Source organism: Pteronotus mesoamericanus, unplaced genomic scaffold, assembly GCF_021234165.1.
Source record: "Pteronotus mesoamericanus isolate MK-2021 breed Mesoamerican mustached bat unplaced genomic scaffold, CSHL_Meso_final scaffold_85, whole genome shotgun sequence".
NCBI classification, from domain to species: Eukaryota; Metazoa; Chordata; class Mammalia; order Chiroptera; family Mormoopidae; genus Pteronotus; species Pteronotus mesoamericanus.
Window position 1 is genome coordinate 31,664,500 of NW_026555329.1, and position 19,021 is coordinate 31,683,520.

The window sequence follows — 19,021 nt, forward strand, 5'->3', positions numbered from 1 at the left end:
TCTCTCAAAATAACAGAAGTAGATCTAATCCATAATTCCTGCTACTGAGGTATCTTCCTTAATAACCCATTTCTTTTTTTGCTTTTGCTCTTTATTCTTCCTCTCCAATACCAAAATTCTCCCCAACATCCAGACTACGTAGAGAGATATTCTTCAGTTATTAATCATACATTATATATTTATTAATTATACAGAGAAATAACTTGGAACAAGCGAAAGCCCCATAAGAACGGGATAGATGCTTAACAGCTCATACTGGAGGGACATATATGTTCCTAAAGTTTCCACAGTTTTCTTGGAAATCAAACACGGTCATTTGATAACCAAAGAAGATATACCATATAAAACTCATTACTGATTCTAGAAACATTTGTATTTCATTGAAAGTTTTCTGTCTTTTAATATATTCATGCATATATTGGTAGTAATGTTTATTTATTATAATAATTAAACAATTCTGATATTAGCATCTTTAGCTCAAAATGTCTGCTGCCTTTTAAATGTGATACAGTATTATAAATTTATAATAGTCCACTGAAGTTCAACTAAGAATCAGAATTAAGAGGAAATATAAAAGCAAATGTTTATGTTACTTTTGGAGTATCTAAGTTCTGTATGTAAATTTTGAGAGACTGCATGCAAGTGTATGTCCTTCTTCATCCAGGAGCTTACTTCTCTGTGAAGCATTTTCATTCACAAAAGTTTAAATCAAAAGGTACATAGGAATTGAGTTATATTCAACTCTGGGGAGAAAATGGTAATAGCTACTCAGCCTTTCCTTTTTGGTTGTTTGTTTTATTTATATCCTATTATTTGCTAGAAAGACTTTTCAATATGCAAATGTATTTCTTCCAAGAGTCCATGTTACTTCCTTTATTTCTGTCAACTCCCTTCTGGTCATTGTTGCATTCTTGAAGAGCCTGGGCCATGAGGAGTTTGCCTAAGCTTTGGACAGTGAATTTTTTGATATCCTGGCAGTAAGTGTTAAACTGGCCTGCAATGAGCAGAGGAATCCATCTTGGCTGGAGGCAGGGATGGTTTGAACAGTCTGGACAAATCCTTCTCCAGTGTGGGGATTCTTCTCAACTTGGGCGTTGCATATTCCCCTGCTGGAGACGCTGCTGATACTGGTGTTAAATGCTGTTGCTGTTCACTCATGTTCCTCATGTATGTATTATATTTAACTATATCTTGGCACATTTCATCCACTCTGTCCATCAGTAACTGTAGACTCTTTCCCAAATGATTGCTGTTAGCAAGGCTGAGAAATTCATGTTTATCTGCTACAGCTGACTTCTCAAGCTCCCAATTTAGAACATTCACATATGAATTTTTAACTACAACCAACACTTTAAACATGTGCTCAGAGGTGATACTTCCTTTTTTCAACGCTTCAGGAGAAAAATTCTTCTCTTTACAAACTTCTATCAGTGTGGGTATCAGTCTGTATGCCTTCAGTGAGAGAGGCACTTGGGCAGTTTTTATGGGATGGAAATGAGAATGACAGATTCTTCAGTGGCATGCCGGTAACTGAACTGAGAATCGAGGAGTGCCAAGTGAGAAATGAGCCATAGCATGAGGACTGGTACCAGCCTCGGTGGAGATAGTCAATGTTTACATGGTGACGGCTCTTCTGATCTCCATCTGATGTTGGGCTTCATCAGAGTTATCATCATCGTCCATGTGCAGGGGGAAAGGAACACAGTTAATAATTTCAAGCTGGTCTTCTACGACCAGGCCCAAAAGCACTCCCTAGACCACCTCAGGTCCTTGTCCTATTTAATGATGTTTGATTATTTTTGATACCACCAAGTCATCTATCTGTGATTGCTTCAGGGCCGAACTAAGAGTCAGTGGCCATCTCTCCAGCAGGACAGGAAGAAAGAGCTCAGCCTCTCTTGACCAACACAGTCTTGAACAATACCTAAACTCTACTTATTTGGAAATTTTCATTTTGAAAGCTGGAATTAATTTAATAAATATCACTTGCTGTGTCCCAGGCATTGTTCATAAGCTAGAGGATAACTAAAATTTATTCACTATTTTCTATATGTTAGCTCATTTAATCTGCAGAGTAGTTTTGAGGCAAATATTATCTTTATTTTACCAATGAGTAAAATGATTTTCAGAGAGATTGAGAAATTTTCCTAACATACAGCTAATATATGGCAGGTGAGATTCAATCCTAAATTTTCTCTGACCTCAAAGTTCTTTTCACCTACATGATATACTTTAATAGAAAAAATAAATATTAACAACAACCATATGACTAAAAATAATAATTCAGCATATCTAAGATTATGAATAAAAATAACATAAATAAAAATACAGATATTTTTACATTGAAGGCATTTATTTTACTTTTACACAATTGAAAAAGATAGAACGTTTGAGGGAGAAAAATCAAAATAAGTATATTGATATCTGGTAGGATGAAATTATACTTCCCGTGGCAGAAATTCCAGTGTACTCATAATTTTAAGAACTTTACTCTCTAATGTCACAGTGGCAAGGATCCAGGCTACTTTTATCTTATTCTCTGGTTATAGCATCCGGTCTCATGGTACTAAAGATAAATCTTTCAGAATTCCTGCTGAAGCTTCAGCCATGAACTCTGCCTTCTATCAGGAAAAGGTGTGGGAGAAGAATTTAACTTTGTCCCTTAATGACATTCCCTGGACACTGAACTTAGCATTTGCCCTACTTCCTACTGACCAGAATTTTGTCACATATCAACACCTGTTCATAAGAGAAGCTGGAAAATGCATTCTTTATTTGTGATATCCCAATATCAGTTAAAAATTAGAAGGTAATTCATTATGGAAGAAGAGAATGAGTATTAAAGGACAACCAGACTTTCTGCTATACTTTCCAAACCAAACTCATTATCAATGTTCATATCTAGGTTTTCCTCTTGTCATTATTAATAGCATTACATTTTTCATTCACTCAGACTCAAAATCTATTTTTAAATTCATTTTACAGAGGTGGAGGAGGGTGGAGTGGGATAAATCATGATGGGTTTGACGTGGAGTGGTGAACACACAATACAGTGTACAGATGACGTGTTGTAGAATTGTGCACCTAAAATCTGCATAATTTCATTAACCACTGTCACCCCAATAAAGTAAATTAAAAACAATAAAAAATAATAAATGCATTTTTATAGAGGCATTATAGAAAAATGAGAAATTGTAGAACCATACAGGTTTGGACTTGCAACGGTCTTCTACTTGCAAGTTCTTTTTATTAATGTGTTCTAACTCACTTCTTCCTCAGTGTCTTCTTTTTTAAGCATCCCATGGTATTTGATTCTGAGGTTTACAAACAGTACAATGTAATAATTTAAGTAAAATATTTAGCATCATGCTTAACACACAGTAAGTATTCAGTAGAGTTTATTATTATCCTTTTCTTCATTTTGCCTGTTCCCTTCTTCCTGTAATCCAAATCAAGTCCATTGCCATATCCTTGCAAGTTAACTTATAAAACATTTGCAATGCCTTGACCTTCTCCATTCCCTGTGCTCAACATTATTTCATTAGCACTCCCATAGCTATCAGACCAAGCTCCCTAAACTGACCTCCTTGCTTTCATTTTTTTTCCTTCTCTGTAAAGCCATTCAACCCAACATGCTAGAAATTTTTCCCACATAGCAACTCTAAGAAAAAGAACTCTGAATTTTCTAGAGAAAAATTCAGAGCATCTTATATTAAATAGGTGTGCCACATATGTTAGTGCTTTTAACAAAGTGAAGTGAAACAGGTCTTGCATCCTTGAATCAGAGTTGTATAACATAGACAGGCTGTCTTTGCGTGCAAACTCCTGTAAGTTTGACAATATTGGTATGACCATATTGCTTGAGAATTTTCTTTTTTTGTAAACACTTTATTTTCAGTTTCTGAGGAAGATCTTCTTTACGTTTTAACAGCAATAGCAGTTTTATCCTTTCCTATGCCTTTAAATACTTCGCCAAAGATTTCCTTGCCCAGAAATATTTCCAATATGACATCTTCATAATTAAGTACCCATTTTTTATCCTTAGGAATAGGATTCAGCATAAATATACTTGATTTCTTAGCAATGACGTGTTTTGTTGTATAGTGATGATATATAAGTTGAGGGATGTTTGAAAAACCAGTGCCTTCAAATCAATACATATTATCAACATTTTGTATGATAAAGTGTCTCCTTTGTCCATCAGAATATAGAGAAATGACACATTCACCAGGTTTCCCATGAGTCTTTCACACCAAGAAGTCTTATTGTCTGAACAGGTCTTGTGCTTCTGTTCTAGGAACTGCACCATGATACCATTCCTTTTCTGCCAGGTGGTCTCATTTATGGAGATCACACCACAGAATGCTGAAGAGCCCAGTGCAGGTTTTGGAGACCTAATTATTCCAGCAATTGAATGACAAATTGGCTCATATTTGTATAGCCTCTTCTTTCTTCCCATAGACATAACTGATTGTGAATCTTCTTCATACTTTATTATTGGCGATGGCTCTTTTCCATCATTTTCTTGCACTTTTTGCTCTATTTTCTGTGCTGTAAATTTTGCCTCAGTGCACCTCAGCCTGTTACACTGTTACAGATTTTCAAGTGTCTGTTTTTTGGTTTATCAGAAGCACCGTATCAGGCTTCTTTCTATAGGCCTTAGGAGACTCCTCAATTCTTTCCCCTAGCTCCAGGACAGCTTCCTTCCTCCTTGTTTGAAAGTACCCACCATGTCTGCTTAAGTTCTTCTGCTACAGTTGTCAACATTACTTGCAAACTTTCTGCTGTTAAATTATTCCACATAATATCATTTGCCTGAAGCTTTTCATTTTCTCCTAGTAAGGAAGTATCAAACTCAATTTCTTGCTCTTTAGAAGCTGATGTCCTGTGAACATCTATGAAATTATTGTACTCTGTGCTAGGCTCTATCTGCTCAACTGACATTTGAATTTCCTTATGGACATTCACTCTTTCTTCCAAAACAAAAATAGTTATCTGGCTGCATTCATCAATATGCCTTTTAGTGCTGTCATCAGTTCTTTTTGCATCATTTGTAAGGAGTCCAGGTGCAGAAGTGTAGTGTCATAATTCTGATTCTGATGAAACTCTTCCTCTTTCAATGCCAATACATACTGACAATGCAACTATGAACATTCCTTAGGGCTTTGTAATAATGTTCCTTGGCCTTTTCAGTTTCTTTCCCTTTAGCTAAAGCTTCTTTACACTTCTCTTTGGCAGAATTCATTTCTTTTATTAATTGTCTATAACTGGATTTTAATTTATCCAATTCTATCTTTGTAGCCTTGACCATCTCTGCATCTATCTGCTGATGAACACCTATATAACTTCTCTTCACCTGCTACTTGTCTTTGATTGTCATGGTAAAGCCTGTGTAAAGGTCCAGAATTTACGTCCTCTGCACGTGTCCTCATTATCAATTTAAGTTGTTCTGTCTGCTGAATTGTAACTAGCCAAGACTTGGATAGTTTGCTGACATAATTCATTTGGAAAGTACTTTCCTTAACAACTTGATTACAAAGGTTCTGTAAAGTAGATATGTATTCTTTATCACTTTTTATCTGTATGGCCATAAATTTCTTCACTGCTCCAGTAACCGTAATTCCCAGTATTGAAATTTTAATACAGCTTCATGTGAATTATTCAGGTGACTCCCAAAACCCATTTTTGTAAGACACTTTCTTATCTCCCACACTGCTCAAGTGAGCCTTCTAATCAGTACATATCTTACTTGTATTCATTGCTGGTCATGTTTCAGCTAAAGTAGCAGGCCCATGTTGAAGGGTGTCATGTAAGGATGAGGAAGACACTTGGTAAATCAGTCAGTGAAGTCTCACAGGAATGATCATATGTGTAGCGAGAAAACATGAACTAGAGCTCCTCAGACATATGAGCCAGTTGTCACCCCCAAAATCTAAAGTTTTGGAGCAAATATGGCAATAGTTAATAATAGTTGAACAGAGGGATTTTGTATATGGGTTTCACTATTCTTTCTGATTTCCATATTTTTGAAACTTTGATAATAAATATTAAAAATATTTTTAGAGGAATTTATTTTGTTCCTCAAATGTAAAACAACTCTCTGAGCTAGAAATATACATTCTTTTCCCTTTTGCTCCTCCTCTTCCTTTTTCCTACTTCCTCCTTCTTCCTCCTCCACCTCCTTCTTCCTCTTTTGTTTTAACATGGCAGATGGGATGTGTGGCTCTCATACTACCTCTTAGTTTTTAGCTTGTATTGTAGTCAACTGGTATGCATATATTGGTTTCTGCTTACTAGATTATAAACTCCATGTGAGCTTAGTGTGTTGCTCACTCATGTAGGCATGCAATATAAGCAGCTCAAAAAAAAATGAGTAACTCAGACACTAAACCCTAATATATTAGTCAATTAAGGTGCTATAATATATTACCATAGACTGGGTGACTGAAACAACAATTTATTTCTCACAGCTCTGGAGCCCGGAAGTCTGAGATCAGGGTGTCATCATGGTTAGGTTCTTGGTGAAGTCCTCATTTATATACAGATTCCTTCTTGTAGAGAGAGAGAGCTCAGGCCTCATCATCTTATAAGGGTGTTAATTCCAACATAGTGACTCTGCCCTCCAGACTTCTTCTAAACCTAATGACTGCCTCAAGATCCCATCTCCAAATTATCACCTTGGAGATTAAAGCTTTAACATGAATATCAGGAGGACACATGCAGTCCATAACGTAGTTAACTGAATGAAAAAGAGAGCCACTTATCTCACACATGTTGTCTATGAGCAAAATTGGTTTTAAAAGGAATTAGTGAAGAAAAATAAAACATAAATAGACAAAAGCAAAGATGAAACACTGTAAGAAAATTTTATTTTAAGATTAGAAACCAGTGAAAAATTTGGAAAAGGAAATAAAAAATTTCCATAGATTACTGACAATTTTCTAGACGAATGAAGACATTTGGATGATACCATCATTCCCTCTCAGATCATTTTTTGTATCCAAAATGTATCTATTAAGGTTCAAATCTGATTTTAAAGTACATGACTATCTAACCACTATGCTGTGTACCTGATGATAATACAAAATAATATTGACTGTAAACTGTTATTGAAATGTAAAATTAAAAAATAAAAAGACTAAACTGAGTTTGCAACCAAGGGACATTCAACAAGCAATTGCCCCTAACTTCCATTACCACACATATCACATTTCAAAATGGGTCTGTCATATGACTCTGAGTCATGACAGAATTAAAAATCATATGATTTGGTAAATTGAGTAAAATAAAAAGTTTAAGTGATGTGGATGTTGGCTGGATGAAGATATATGGTTGCACAGAAAAAGGAATAAATCACTGAGTATCTAAGAATATATTTGGTCTCATAAATAAGTTGTCTTTGAGAAAGGAGTATCTGGAAGTTAAGTTAGGACTTTCCATATAGTTTCGTAATATGCATCAAAAGTATTTCTGTTAGTTCTATTGTCTTCACATTAAGTGTTAAATCATCTGCAACAAACAATTTCAAGACCTTTAATTATTCCCAAGTTCAACATGTTCTAATAGCTATGTGATCATTTATTCAAGAATTGTAGCCCAGAGTTGGTAAAAGCAAGAAAGACAGGAACCTTACTATACAGCAGTATTGATTCTGTGGTCTTATAAATGTTTTGTCCTGATAGATTACGTAGCGTGAAACTATTCAGAGTAATCATTTTAGAAGAGTGTCTTGAAAAATATCAGTATAAGTAGCCTTGATTCAATTCAATTTCTACAAGACAAATTAATATTGACTTATTCTTGCTGAATAAATTGTCAGGAAAGGTTATCTCTGGGTCATTAGGATGAAGGCTAATGTTAAGGGAACAGGAAAAGTAACGTAATGGAATATTTGTCTATATTCCTAATTGAAAAGCAGGAAATAGCTGGGTGAGTTTTCCTCTTGATTTTTATCCCAATAATTACATGTTTACAAGTTTTAATTAAAGGACAGCAGGTTCTCTTAGAGACCTTATATCGGTACAATCATGATTGAAATTAGAACTCAAAGCACTTTCCCCCCAGTTTCTCCCTGATTTATAGATTCTTGCCTAAAACATTTACTTCTTTTCCATATGCCTTTACTCTTGCAAAAATTACATGAAGCATAAAGAAGTTAAATAAAATATTTTTCTGTAAGCTGTTTTGTGAAGGGATAAGCATTTCCTTCTCATTGCAACCATATGTTATGTGATCCCATGCATTTTATTCACACACAAGTCAATGGTCTTTTATTTCTTCAGTGCAAATTCACAATTTCTTAAGAGAGCCTATCTTAATCTCTTAAGAGTCATTAAGGTATTCCTAACCATCTTTAAAAATTGCAAAGATTTTTTTTTTTAATTAGGAAAGATTTTGGGACTAACTGAAGCAAGAATTGTGCCATGCTTGCTGATCACTGAGAAGCTGTGGGAGAAAAGAGAACTCAATTATTCTTCAAAGTAATCATTAAAAAATATTAAAACTTCCTCCTTTTAGATTAGAATGCCTCTCCCCTCTAAGGTTTAATAATGAGAATTTGGATTTTTAATTCTGAGGTCAATAAAATTTGGAACCATTCATTCTGAACATTATAGGGGATAAATATCTATCTAGGCAATTTCATTTTACACATAATCAGGATTGAGCAAATGAAATCTAATGATTTTTGGTTTTCCAAGAGATCATTAGATTTTCCAAAAGATCTTAAGGTTTATAGATTTTAACAGGTACTTCTTTCTTCTCCCTCCCCCTGAGGAAGCAGGAGGTATCACTCAGAAAAAGCAGTGGGTTTTTAATAATCCTTTTTGTTTCCCTTTTAAACTGTACATCTTGATAATTATTCAGAATATGCTCTATAGTAATAATTCCAGTTTTTTGACAGCTTTATACATAATACTCTGTAAATCCTAAGTCTTTTTTTAATAATTATTTTTTTCTTTCTGTGTTATATGTCAGGTGAATTTTTAAATAGTTTTTTGACACAAGCTTTCTTATGACAAATTTGAAATATAAGTACTGTGAATAGTTTTGGGCTAATGTTTAGCCCTTTGGCTCCTTATCTTAGAAATAGTTGTCCTCTACTTGGTAAAAATACCTGCCAAGTTTTTCTTAGGGAGTCAACCAAATTTAAAATTTGCAGTTCACAGCAACTATCTGGACTATCACTGGGGAAAGGGAGGAGATCACTCCCATTGTGCAATGGAGACAAAAAAGTGTTTATTTCCTCTCACACTGATTCAATTTTAAAGGGAAAGGTTAAAATGAAGAATATGAAAAACAGAACTTTTGTCCCACATGTTCTCATTGCCTACCCATGTAAGTTTGAAAGCACTGTGTGAACTGGCAGCTGTTAGGACTGCCGATAGCAGGAACTGAAACAAACTAAAATTAGATGTTAATGAGGAAAGTCTCTAGGGACATTAAAAAAATATTCTTTTGTTTGTTTTCTTTTGTGTAATTAAGTGTTGTAAATCATAGGTCAAAATTTCTGAAATGCTCCCAAAAGTCAATTTCTTTTTAAACTGAGCACAAATTTCAAGGAAATTATAGTTATAATACTAGAACTATATGATAGAGAAATACTCATAAATACAATAATAAATGAATTGTTTTAAACAAACAAAAGACACAACTACCAATTAAGATAAAGTTGAGCTCTCAAACTGCATGAGGGTTAGATAGTAACAAACAAGAGTTAAGAAATTAATGAAAAAATATTTACAAAAGTGGACCCCTAATAAACAGAATTTATTTATTAAAAAATTGTGTATTTATTCTTACATGTTTACACTTCAGTCACCTTCAAAGTACTGTCCATTTGATGCAATTCACCTTTCAAGACATTTTTTCCACCTCTCAGGACAGTTTTGATGCCTGTTAGTGCTTCTGCCATTTTTTTTGTTTCACCTCTTCCACATCAACAAAACATTTTCCTTTGAGGAATTTTTTTCATCCAGAGGAGCAAAAAAGTTGCTCAGGGAGAGAGAGGATGAATAGAGAGGACAGGGCATGGGAATCATGCTGTTTCTAGTCAAAAACTGCTGAAAACTCAGCACATTGTGGGTGGTTGCACTCATAAATCACCCATCAAGAAATGGGCAAATTAGTCTTCAAAAAAAATTCATTGAAGCTGAATGCAGTTGCTCACAACAGTATACCACAGCAGCTGGTGGTACACTGATACAGATGGGTTCCTAGAATACTCATCTAACAGAAGCCTATACTACAAGGGGCCCACCCTCCAGAAGATAATTCCAGGTTTTTTTGGTTCCCCCCTCCTATTTATGATGTGCCAATTTGGGAGAAACCAAGAAAGATAGTGAAAATTAGATGTTAATAGATGCTAGAGAAGGAAAGAGAGAGAATAAAAATTAAAATTAAGAATCTAAGTCAGTCTTTACCTATGGAGAAAACCCCTAGTCTTCAACTATACACTTAACCCAGACTTGCCCCTAATTCAATGAAGTCTTTAAAGTTACAGGGTCTTGGTAAAAGTCAGAGAATGGTCCTGCCATTGGGGATCTTATTAGCTGCAGGGGGAGACAGATAATAAATAAACAAATAAATTAGGGAGGAAATGGCTTAAAAAATTTATTAATTTGACAAACTTGTTTCAGCATTTCAGACTGAGATAGCAAAGACAGAGACACTTGAGGACATATAATATGTGACAGTGATGGGAGTAGAACAGGGCTGTTGGAGAGACGGTGACAGACACTACACTGAAGTGATGGGCTGATTCAAAGGGCCTTGTAGGCCAAGCCTAGGGGTTCAGACCTGATTTTCTAGCAGGAATCTCAATTAATAGGGGTTCAAAAATTTACATTTTAACAAGCTTCTAAGATGATTCTTACACTAAAGCATCCGGTCTAATCAGATAAAATAACATTTTGACTATTATCAGAAATCATTAGCATGGCTGATATATTATTTTTCGAAAATAATATAGAATTATTATTATTTTATTGTATTTTTTCCATTACCATTTGTCTCTCTTATACCCAGCTTCACCTCCACAATCACCACACTGTTGTCAATATCCATGAATCCTCTTTCATGTTTGCTCTATCCCTACGCCCCCAAACCACTTCCCTAAAGAGCTGTCATCCTGCTTTCTATCTGTGAGTCTCTATTTTGCTTGTTAGTACAGTTCATTCATAGGATTCCTCATATGAGTGAAATGATATGGTATTTTTGTTTCTCTGGCTGGCTTACTTCACTTAGCACAATGTTCTCCAGATTCATCTACACTGTCACAAAGGGTATAGTTTTCTTCTTTTTTATGGCTGAGTAGTATTCCATTGTATAAATGTCCCATAGTTGTATTTTCCATTCATCTACCGGTGGACACTTAGGCTGCTTCCATATCTTGGTGATTGTGAATAATATTGCAATGAACATAGGGCTGTTTATGTTCTTTTGAGTTAGTGTTTTGGGTTTCTTCAACTAAATTCCCAGAAGTAGATTCTCTGGGTCATAAGGCAGTTCCATTTTTAATTTTTTGAGTTATCCACAGTAATTGCATCAATCTGCATTCTCAACAGTGCAAAAGTGTTCCCCGTTCTCCTCATTCTCACCAAAACTTGTTGTTTGTCGATTTATTGATGATGGCCATCCTGATAGGTGTGAGATGATATTCCACTGTGGTTTTAATTTGCATCTCTCTGGTGACGTTGAGGGTCTTTTCACGTGTCTGTTGGCCATCTGTATGTCCTCTTTGGAGAAGTGTCTATTCAGGTCTTTTGCCCATTTTTTAATTGGATTATATTTTTTTGTGTGTTGAGTTTTATAAGTACTTTATACATTTTGGATATTAACCCCTTATCAGATATATCAATGAATATGTTCTCCCGTTCAGTGAGTTGTCTTTTCATTTTGTTGATGGTTTCCTTTGCCATGCAAAAACTTTTTAGTTTGATGTAGATCCATTTGTTTATTTTTTCTTTTGTTTTTCTTGCCTGGGGAGATATATCTGATAAAATACTGCTATGAGAACTATCCAAGATTTTCCTGCTTATATTTCCTTCTAGGAATTTTATGGTTTCTGGTCTAACAGTTTTTAATCCACTTTGAACTTATTCTTATGTGCGGTATAAGAAAATGGTAAGAAAATTGATTCATTTTCTTATCTTTGTTTCTAATTTTTAGAATTATACATTATTGAACTTATGTCAGTAGTTTTTAAATTGAAGCACAAAATTACCATTTTCATTAGGTCAAAAATATTCAAATCTTAGTATTTACATATAATTCAAATTATATACCCAAAATTTACAAGTGTTAAAGAAAAATATCAAGTAGTTTAGGACTTTTATATATTTTGAACCTCATTATTAACATAGAGACTTTGTTATAAACATGTCAAACACTAAGTCTTAATGAATCAGTATATTCAGTGCATGTGCATGTCTCCCACAAACACTGGTTGAGAACATACTATGGTCCGGCATTGTTTTAAACCTTACAGACACCACAGTGAAAAAAGCAAATTTTTTTCTCTGTGATCTTATAGTAATAAATTGGACAAACTTTTTGAAGTCATGCTAGAACTTGGCTTAAAGTAGGAAAAACTGGATTCTAATTTTGTCTTGGTCCTGAACTAATTAATTACTTGAAATAAATATCCATGTCTGTAATCCACGACATAAAAGTTACTATCTATATCTATATCATCTTCATCTATATCTATATCTATATCTATATCTATATCTATATCTATATATATCCCAAAGCAATTTATAGAGTCAATGCAATCTCTATTAAAATACCAATGATATATTTCACAGATCTAGAACAAACATTTGAAAAATTTATATGGAACCATAAATGACCCTGAATAGCCTCAGCAATTCTGAGAAAGAAGAACAAAGTAGGAGGGATCACAATACCTGATATCAAACTATATTGCAAGGCCACTGTAATCAAAACAGTTTGGTGCTGGCATAAAAACAGACACATAGATCAATGGAATAGAATAGAGAGCCAAGAAATAAACTCATGTCTCTATGGGAAATTAATATTCAACAAAGGGCAGGAGCATAAAATGGAATAAAAATGTCTCCTCAACAAATGGTGTTGGGAGAGCTGGACAGCTACATACAAGAAAATGAAACTCAACCACCAACTTACACCATACACAAAAATAAACTGAAGATGGATAAAAGCCTTAAATATAAGTCTTGACATCATAAAAGTTAGAGGAGAACATAGGCAGGAAACTCCCAGATATTCCATGCAGCAGTATTTTCACTGATATGTCCCCTAGAGCAAGGGACATAAAGGAAAGAATAAATAAATGGGACTTCATCAAGATAAAAAGCTTCTGCACGGCTAAAGAAAACATCATCTAAATGAAAAGGAACCGACCGAATGGGAAAATATATTTGCCAATGATACCTCGGACAAGCGTTTGATCTCCAAAATATATAAAGAACTCACACAATTCTACTCCAGAAAGACAAACAATCCAACTAAAAAGTGGGCAAAGGACCTGAACAGACACTTCTCCAAGGAGGACATACAGAGGACCTAGAGACATATGAAAGGATGCTCAGCATCACTAGCCATCAGAGAAATGCAAATTAAAACCACAGTGAGATACTACTTCACACCAGTCAGGATGGCCATCATAAACAGATCAACAAACAACGGGTGCTGGCGAGGCTGTGGAGAAAAAGGAACCCTAGTGCACTGTTGGTGGGAATGTAGACAGGTGCAGCCACTGTGGAAAACAGTTTGGGGTTTCCTCAAAAAGCTGAAAATAGAACTGCCTTTTGACCTGGCAATCACCCTGCTTGGAGTATACCCTAAGAATCTTGAAACACCAATTCAAAAGAACCTATGCACCCCAATGTTCATAGCAGCACAATTTATAATAGCCAAGTGCTAGAAACAGTCTAAGTGCCCATCAGGAAGTGAGTGGATCAAAAAACTGTGGTATATTGATACAATGGAATACTAGACAGCAGAAAGAAAGAAGAAACTCCTACCCTTCATGACAACGTGGATAGAACTGGAGAACATTATGCTAAGTGGAATAAGCCAGAGGTGAAAGACAGATCCATATGATCTCACCTATAAGTGGAACCTAATCAACAAAACAAAACGAGCAAAATATAACCAGAGACATGGAAATAAAGAACTAAACTTCGCGACAGCATGGATGGAACTGGAGAGCATCATGCTAAGCGAAATAAGCCAGGGGGCGAAAGACAAATACCATATGATCTCACCTATAAGCGGAACCTAACCAACAATGCAAAGAAGCAAGGCAAATATGACCAGCAACACTGAAAGGAAAAGAAATCAACAGAGACAAGAGGGAAGGGGGGGGCAGGGAAAGGGAAGGGAAGGGGAAAGTCAAGGAACATATAGCAAGGACTCATGGACAAAACCAAAGGGGAAGAGCTGAGGGAGGGAAGGTGGGAGGGGGCAAGGGAAAGAGGGGGGGGAAGGCAGAGACAAATGTATTTAAAAAGTAAATAAATTAATTAAAAAAAAAAAAAGAACAAACTGACATTAACCAGAAGGGAAGGTGGAGGGGGAGAATGGGGGAATGAAGAGGAAGGATCATCAAGGAATGTGTACAAAGGACTCACGGACAAAGACAATGGAGGGAGGACTGAATGTGGGAGTCTGGGGTGGACAGTGCAGGGGAGAGTAACTGAGGGCAAATGGGTACAACTGTAATTGAACAACAATACAAAAAGAGACCACGTGCTGTAGAGAAGGGATCAGGTTGTTCTAGATTGAAATCTCAATGCTGCCACTTAATTAGCTGTGTGACTAGATGAGAGTCTTAGTTTCTCTGAGCCCTAGCTTCATCTGTACCGGAAGGAAACCAGTATCTATCTCTGTGGATTATTATGGAAATTAAGTCTGGTAATATAAGGTGCCTCTCACTTAATGGGTACCTAACCTCAAACAGCATGAAGAGGACAATGATCTGGGAAAGTCTGGACTTGGAACTAATAAACTAGATCCAATTTGGGAAAAAAAAGTCACTATATAATATCTACATATTCAGCCATAAAATTTTAAGCTTCTGTTTCCCCCCAGATAGCGTAAACTTTTATGTTTTTCTTAGATGTTATGTCAATAGTTTATTAATATCTTACCTAATAATACACTTAATTTACATTTTGCTCAATCTCTATTTTGTTTATTCCTTCCTTTTCACTTTTTATAGAGTCATAAACTAGTTTGAGACAGCAGGCAAAACAGAGCACTGCCCAGTTGTCCTTAAGGATAAAAACATTCTGGATGCTACTTCTTGAAAACCATAGAGGAGGAGATAAAGTACCACAAGTAAACAGTTTATATTCCCTCTGAGAAACATCTCTTTGACCTGAGCAAACTGTGCTTTTCATGGGCCCAATGTTTCCAAAATAGAAAGGAAAGAAGAGAAATAAAAAAAGAAAACAATATTGGTTTTAAATATTTAAAGGGCAAACTAGTTTTATATAGTAATTTACTCTTAAATTTGAGGCATTTAAAATAAATAGTAGGGTATAAACCAAAATGATTTTAAGAATTAAAAAAATCAAAATATAGTGAAGAAAAAGATAATTACACTGGCTGTCGCCTAAAAAAGCTTGAAAGAATAAGAGGAGGGGCAAGGTAGGAAAGTATCTGCAATAATAACTATGATTATTTATTCATCTGTTCTTTAATTTACATGGAAATTTAGTCAGTAAAGCAGTCAGAAACCAATATGTATGTTTTACGTTTTGTCTATGCCTCAGGGACCTACTGGAAACAAAAATTTAAAAAAGAAATGCAGCATGTTCCTTGCTCAGAGGCATCTTTCAGTTAGGTTCCTGACTTTCCAGGTAATTGAAAAGGAAGCAGAAAAGCTATTGTGGTCCAGTGGGGTGGGAGGAGAATGTGGGGCAGGGGAAGGTTCTAGTAACGATTAGAGAATCTCAAGACCACAAAAGTTCAAAACCCTAAATCTCCACATTTTTCACTCCATAAATTTTTCTAGGTGGGATATTAAACTAAAAGAAATCAAGATGCCACTTCCCGGGAAATGTTTTTCCAGGAGCATAGAAAAAACAGAATGTACATTTTTACTTTGTGTTAACCTTGAAATTCCTTTTGGCTCATTGTCGAGATGATTGAATCAGTAGGTAGAAAGCCTTCAAGAAGTCAGGCTACAGGCAAATTGCAGATGCAGTCAAAGAAAAAAATATTTTAGAGATTCGTATCAGTCCAGTGAGACCTCAACATCCTCCTCTACACTTGATTGCCTCTAAGAGAGTAAAATCCAAGAAAGTTTATTTCATGGAGTATTTTAAAGGATGTAAATGAACAACCTCAGATTTCTTTGCCCAATTTGTGAAACTACTCATATTACTATAAAATAGTATAGCATACAACTTGCATGATATAAGCCAGAGAATTAGCATATCAGTTAGGAAAACAATTGCCCACAGTCTTGGGATTTGATTAGAACTAATCTAAAAAGTAAAACCTGAAAAAATATAGTAATGTAAAAACAACTCACAGACTGTCTTTAAAGTCTTCTGCAGGAAAATTTTTCATTTTTACTAATTCATACATCTAAAAAGAAAACATCTTTTCATGTGTGTTTATTCTGGAATATTACTGAACAATTAAAAAAGCTAATCAGTTTTAGGAAAAAATAGTGATATAATTCAAAATATAAATTCCTCACTTTCACATGAAAAGTTAATAGCAAGTCATGTCAGAGGGAGCAGTCCAAACAGTGTCGTATCTGTGGGACTTAGTCTGACTAGAGGTGGGGGTGTGGTGCAGTATGACAAGAACAGTCAATGGGGAGTTAATGAGCTGAGTCGTGAAGGGCCCCGCACACTGTAGCAAGGCAAACTGCTGCTTATTGTATTGAGCAGCTGAGTCAAGCAAGCTATCGGGCTGTCTGAGTGAATGTGGAAGTTGAGAAGGTTTGAGTGACTATGTATGTTTATGTTTTTCTTTCCCAGAGTAATATATGTTGAACATGTGCAGTTAATCTATTTCTCACCTGTGATTTTCTTGGAATAATTGTCACCCCAGACAAAGCCATATGTGTATTGTTCTCAAAGAACACTCATAGTGTTATAGGTGAAGGAAGGTGATAAGATAATGTTAGTAAGGTCATTTCTGTTCAGAAGTAAAGGAACTCATAAGAAGACCACTCCTCAGTAAATGAAATTTACTGTTCTCGTTTGTGCCTCCAGTTTATTTATTCTGTCCAATTTCTCCTATTTGGTGTCATCCTTTCCATCCCCTTCTGATGCTAAGTTTTCATGATCTTCTACCCTAATTCCTAGCAATGTCTGGTTTAATGAAGTGATCTGCAGCTTATTCACTGCAACGAAGAATGAATAGTAACAACTGAAATAACTCTTGGCAATACAACCATCCTTTAAAAATCATTCTAAAGTTAGTTAAAAAGTTTATATTTCTGGATTACTGTGTGTGTGTGTGTGTGTGTGTGTGTGTGTGTAGAAAGTGGTAACCCTTTGAACAATCTAAAAATTTTCTGTCCTCAAATTCATTGCAAATCACAAGTGTGTCTATGTGTGATCTAGGGAAACCACTAAATGTTAAATTCTCTGTACATGAATCTATACTAGTATATTTTAAATGCATAGAAGAACCATAAGAAAAACATGGCACCAATAGTATGCTATCATAATTACCAGAGAAGAAATAAATGAACAAAAGCAATGAAAATATGAACGAGAAGGAGTCATAGGATTGAAAGAAATTTTAGAGTTAAAAATGAAAACTCAACTTCAAATTTCTGGTTCACATGTGAGGACTTGGAAGTCACCCCCGCATTATAGCAACAAATAAAAAGCTGAATAAACTGAAAAATCCATAGCTCTTTTTAGATCCCTAAGAGAAGGTCGCAGGGGAAACTGTTGCCCCCAAATTGGAGAAACATAAAGGCAAATACTGAGAATCACAACTTACCACAGCAGGAACCACAGCCAGGGTAGGAAAACCTAAACTGTAATTGACACATTGCTAGAGACTCCATGTGTGCACATCTGAGACATAAAAACTCCAGGAAAAGCCAGGGATAGGAGTGTCCCCTACTTTGATGAGTTTTACCCCCTGGAACCTGGCACATAGTGAGTATCAGAAAAATCCTCTCATTTTTCCTGCAGGGGGAGGGGAAAAAATCATTTTGAAAGCTGGTAGAGCACTTTGTTTTTCTTACTAGATTTGTTCTCAGCAGAAACCACTTAACCAGAGCCTAACCCGTTGGGAATTTATCAGAACCTAACTAAACTGGGAAAGGTAAATGCACAACCCCAGTCCACTTCAGACATCCTGTTCCACCTGAAGGAGAGTGAGGGAGAACTGAGAGGCACTTGTGAAGTTCACAGTCCAGGGTCGCATACTCTCCATACTGAGACCTAATCATAGGACTATAGAATGCTTTCTCCTCCCTCACCACACCTTACCACTATATTACTAATGGCCTATTTATAGTAGTTTCTTTTACCCAGTACAATTACAAGGCATACTAAAAGGCAAAAAAACACAGTTTGAAGAGACAAAGCAGGCATCAGAACTAAACTCAGAGATATGGCAGGGATGTTAGGATTATCACACTGGGAATTTAAAACAACTAGAATTAAGATGTAAAGGAATCTGATAAATATAGCACAATATGTGCAAGAACAGATGGGCAATGTACGCAAAAAAAGAGGAATTCTAAGAAAGAAACCAAAAGTAAGTGCTAGCAATTTTTTAAAAAGCACTAACAGAATGGAAAAATGCCTTTGATGGACTTATTAGTAGACCAGACAGCAAAAGAAAAAATTTCTGAGCTTGAGGGTATTTTTATAGAAATCTCTAAAAACTGAAAGCAAAGAGAAAAATAAATGAAAAAAAAAACAGAATAGACTATACAAGAAATGTGGGACAAGTACAAAAGCTATAACATATTGTTGTCCACATCTGAGATTTCTTCTTAATTCCTTCCCCTTTTTTCACTCAGTCCCCTCAGAACCCTCCCCTC

The 19,021-nt window shown here is 35.5% G+C and overlaps 2 pseudogenes; both read right to left on the minus strand.

The window, feature by feature from the left end:
* Window positions 1-809: 809 nt before the first annotated feature.
* On the minus strand, window positions 810-3,303 carry LOC129063155 (eukaryotic translation initiation factor 3 subunit H-like; annotated as a pseudogene).
* A 478-nt stretch (window positions 3,304-3,781) lies between these two features.
* Window positions 3,782-5,683, minus strand: LOC129063156 (tyrosine-protein kinase Fer-like; annotated as a pseudogene).
* Window positions 5,684-19,021: the final 13,338 nt, after the last annotated feature.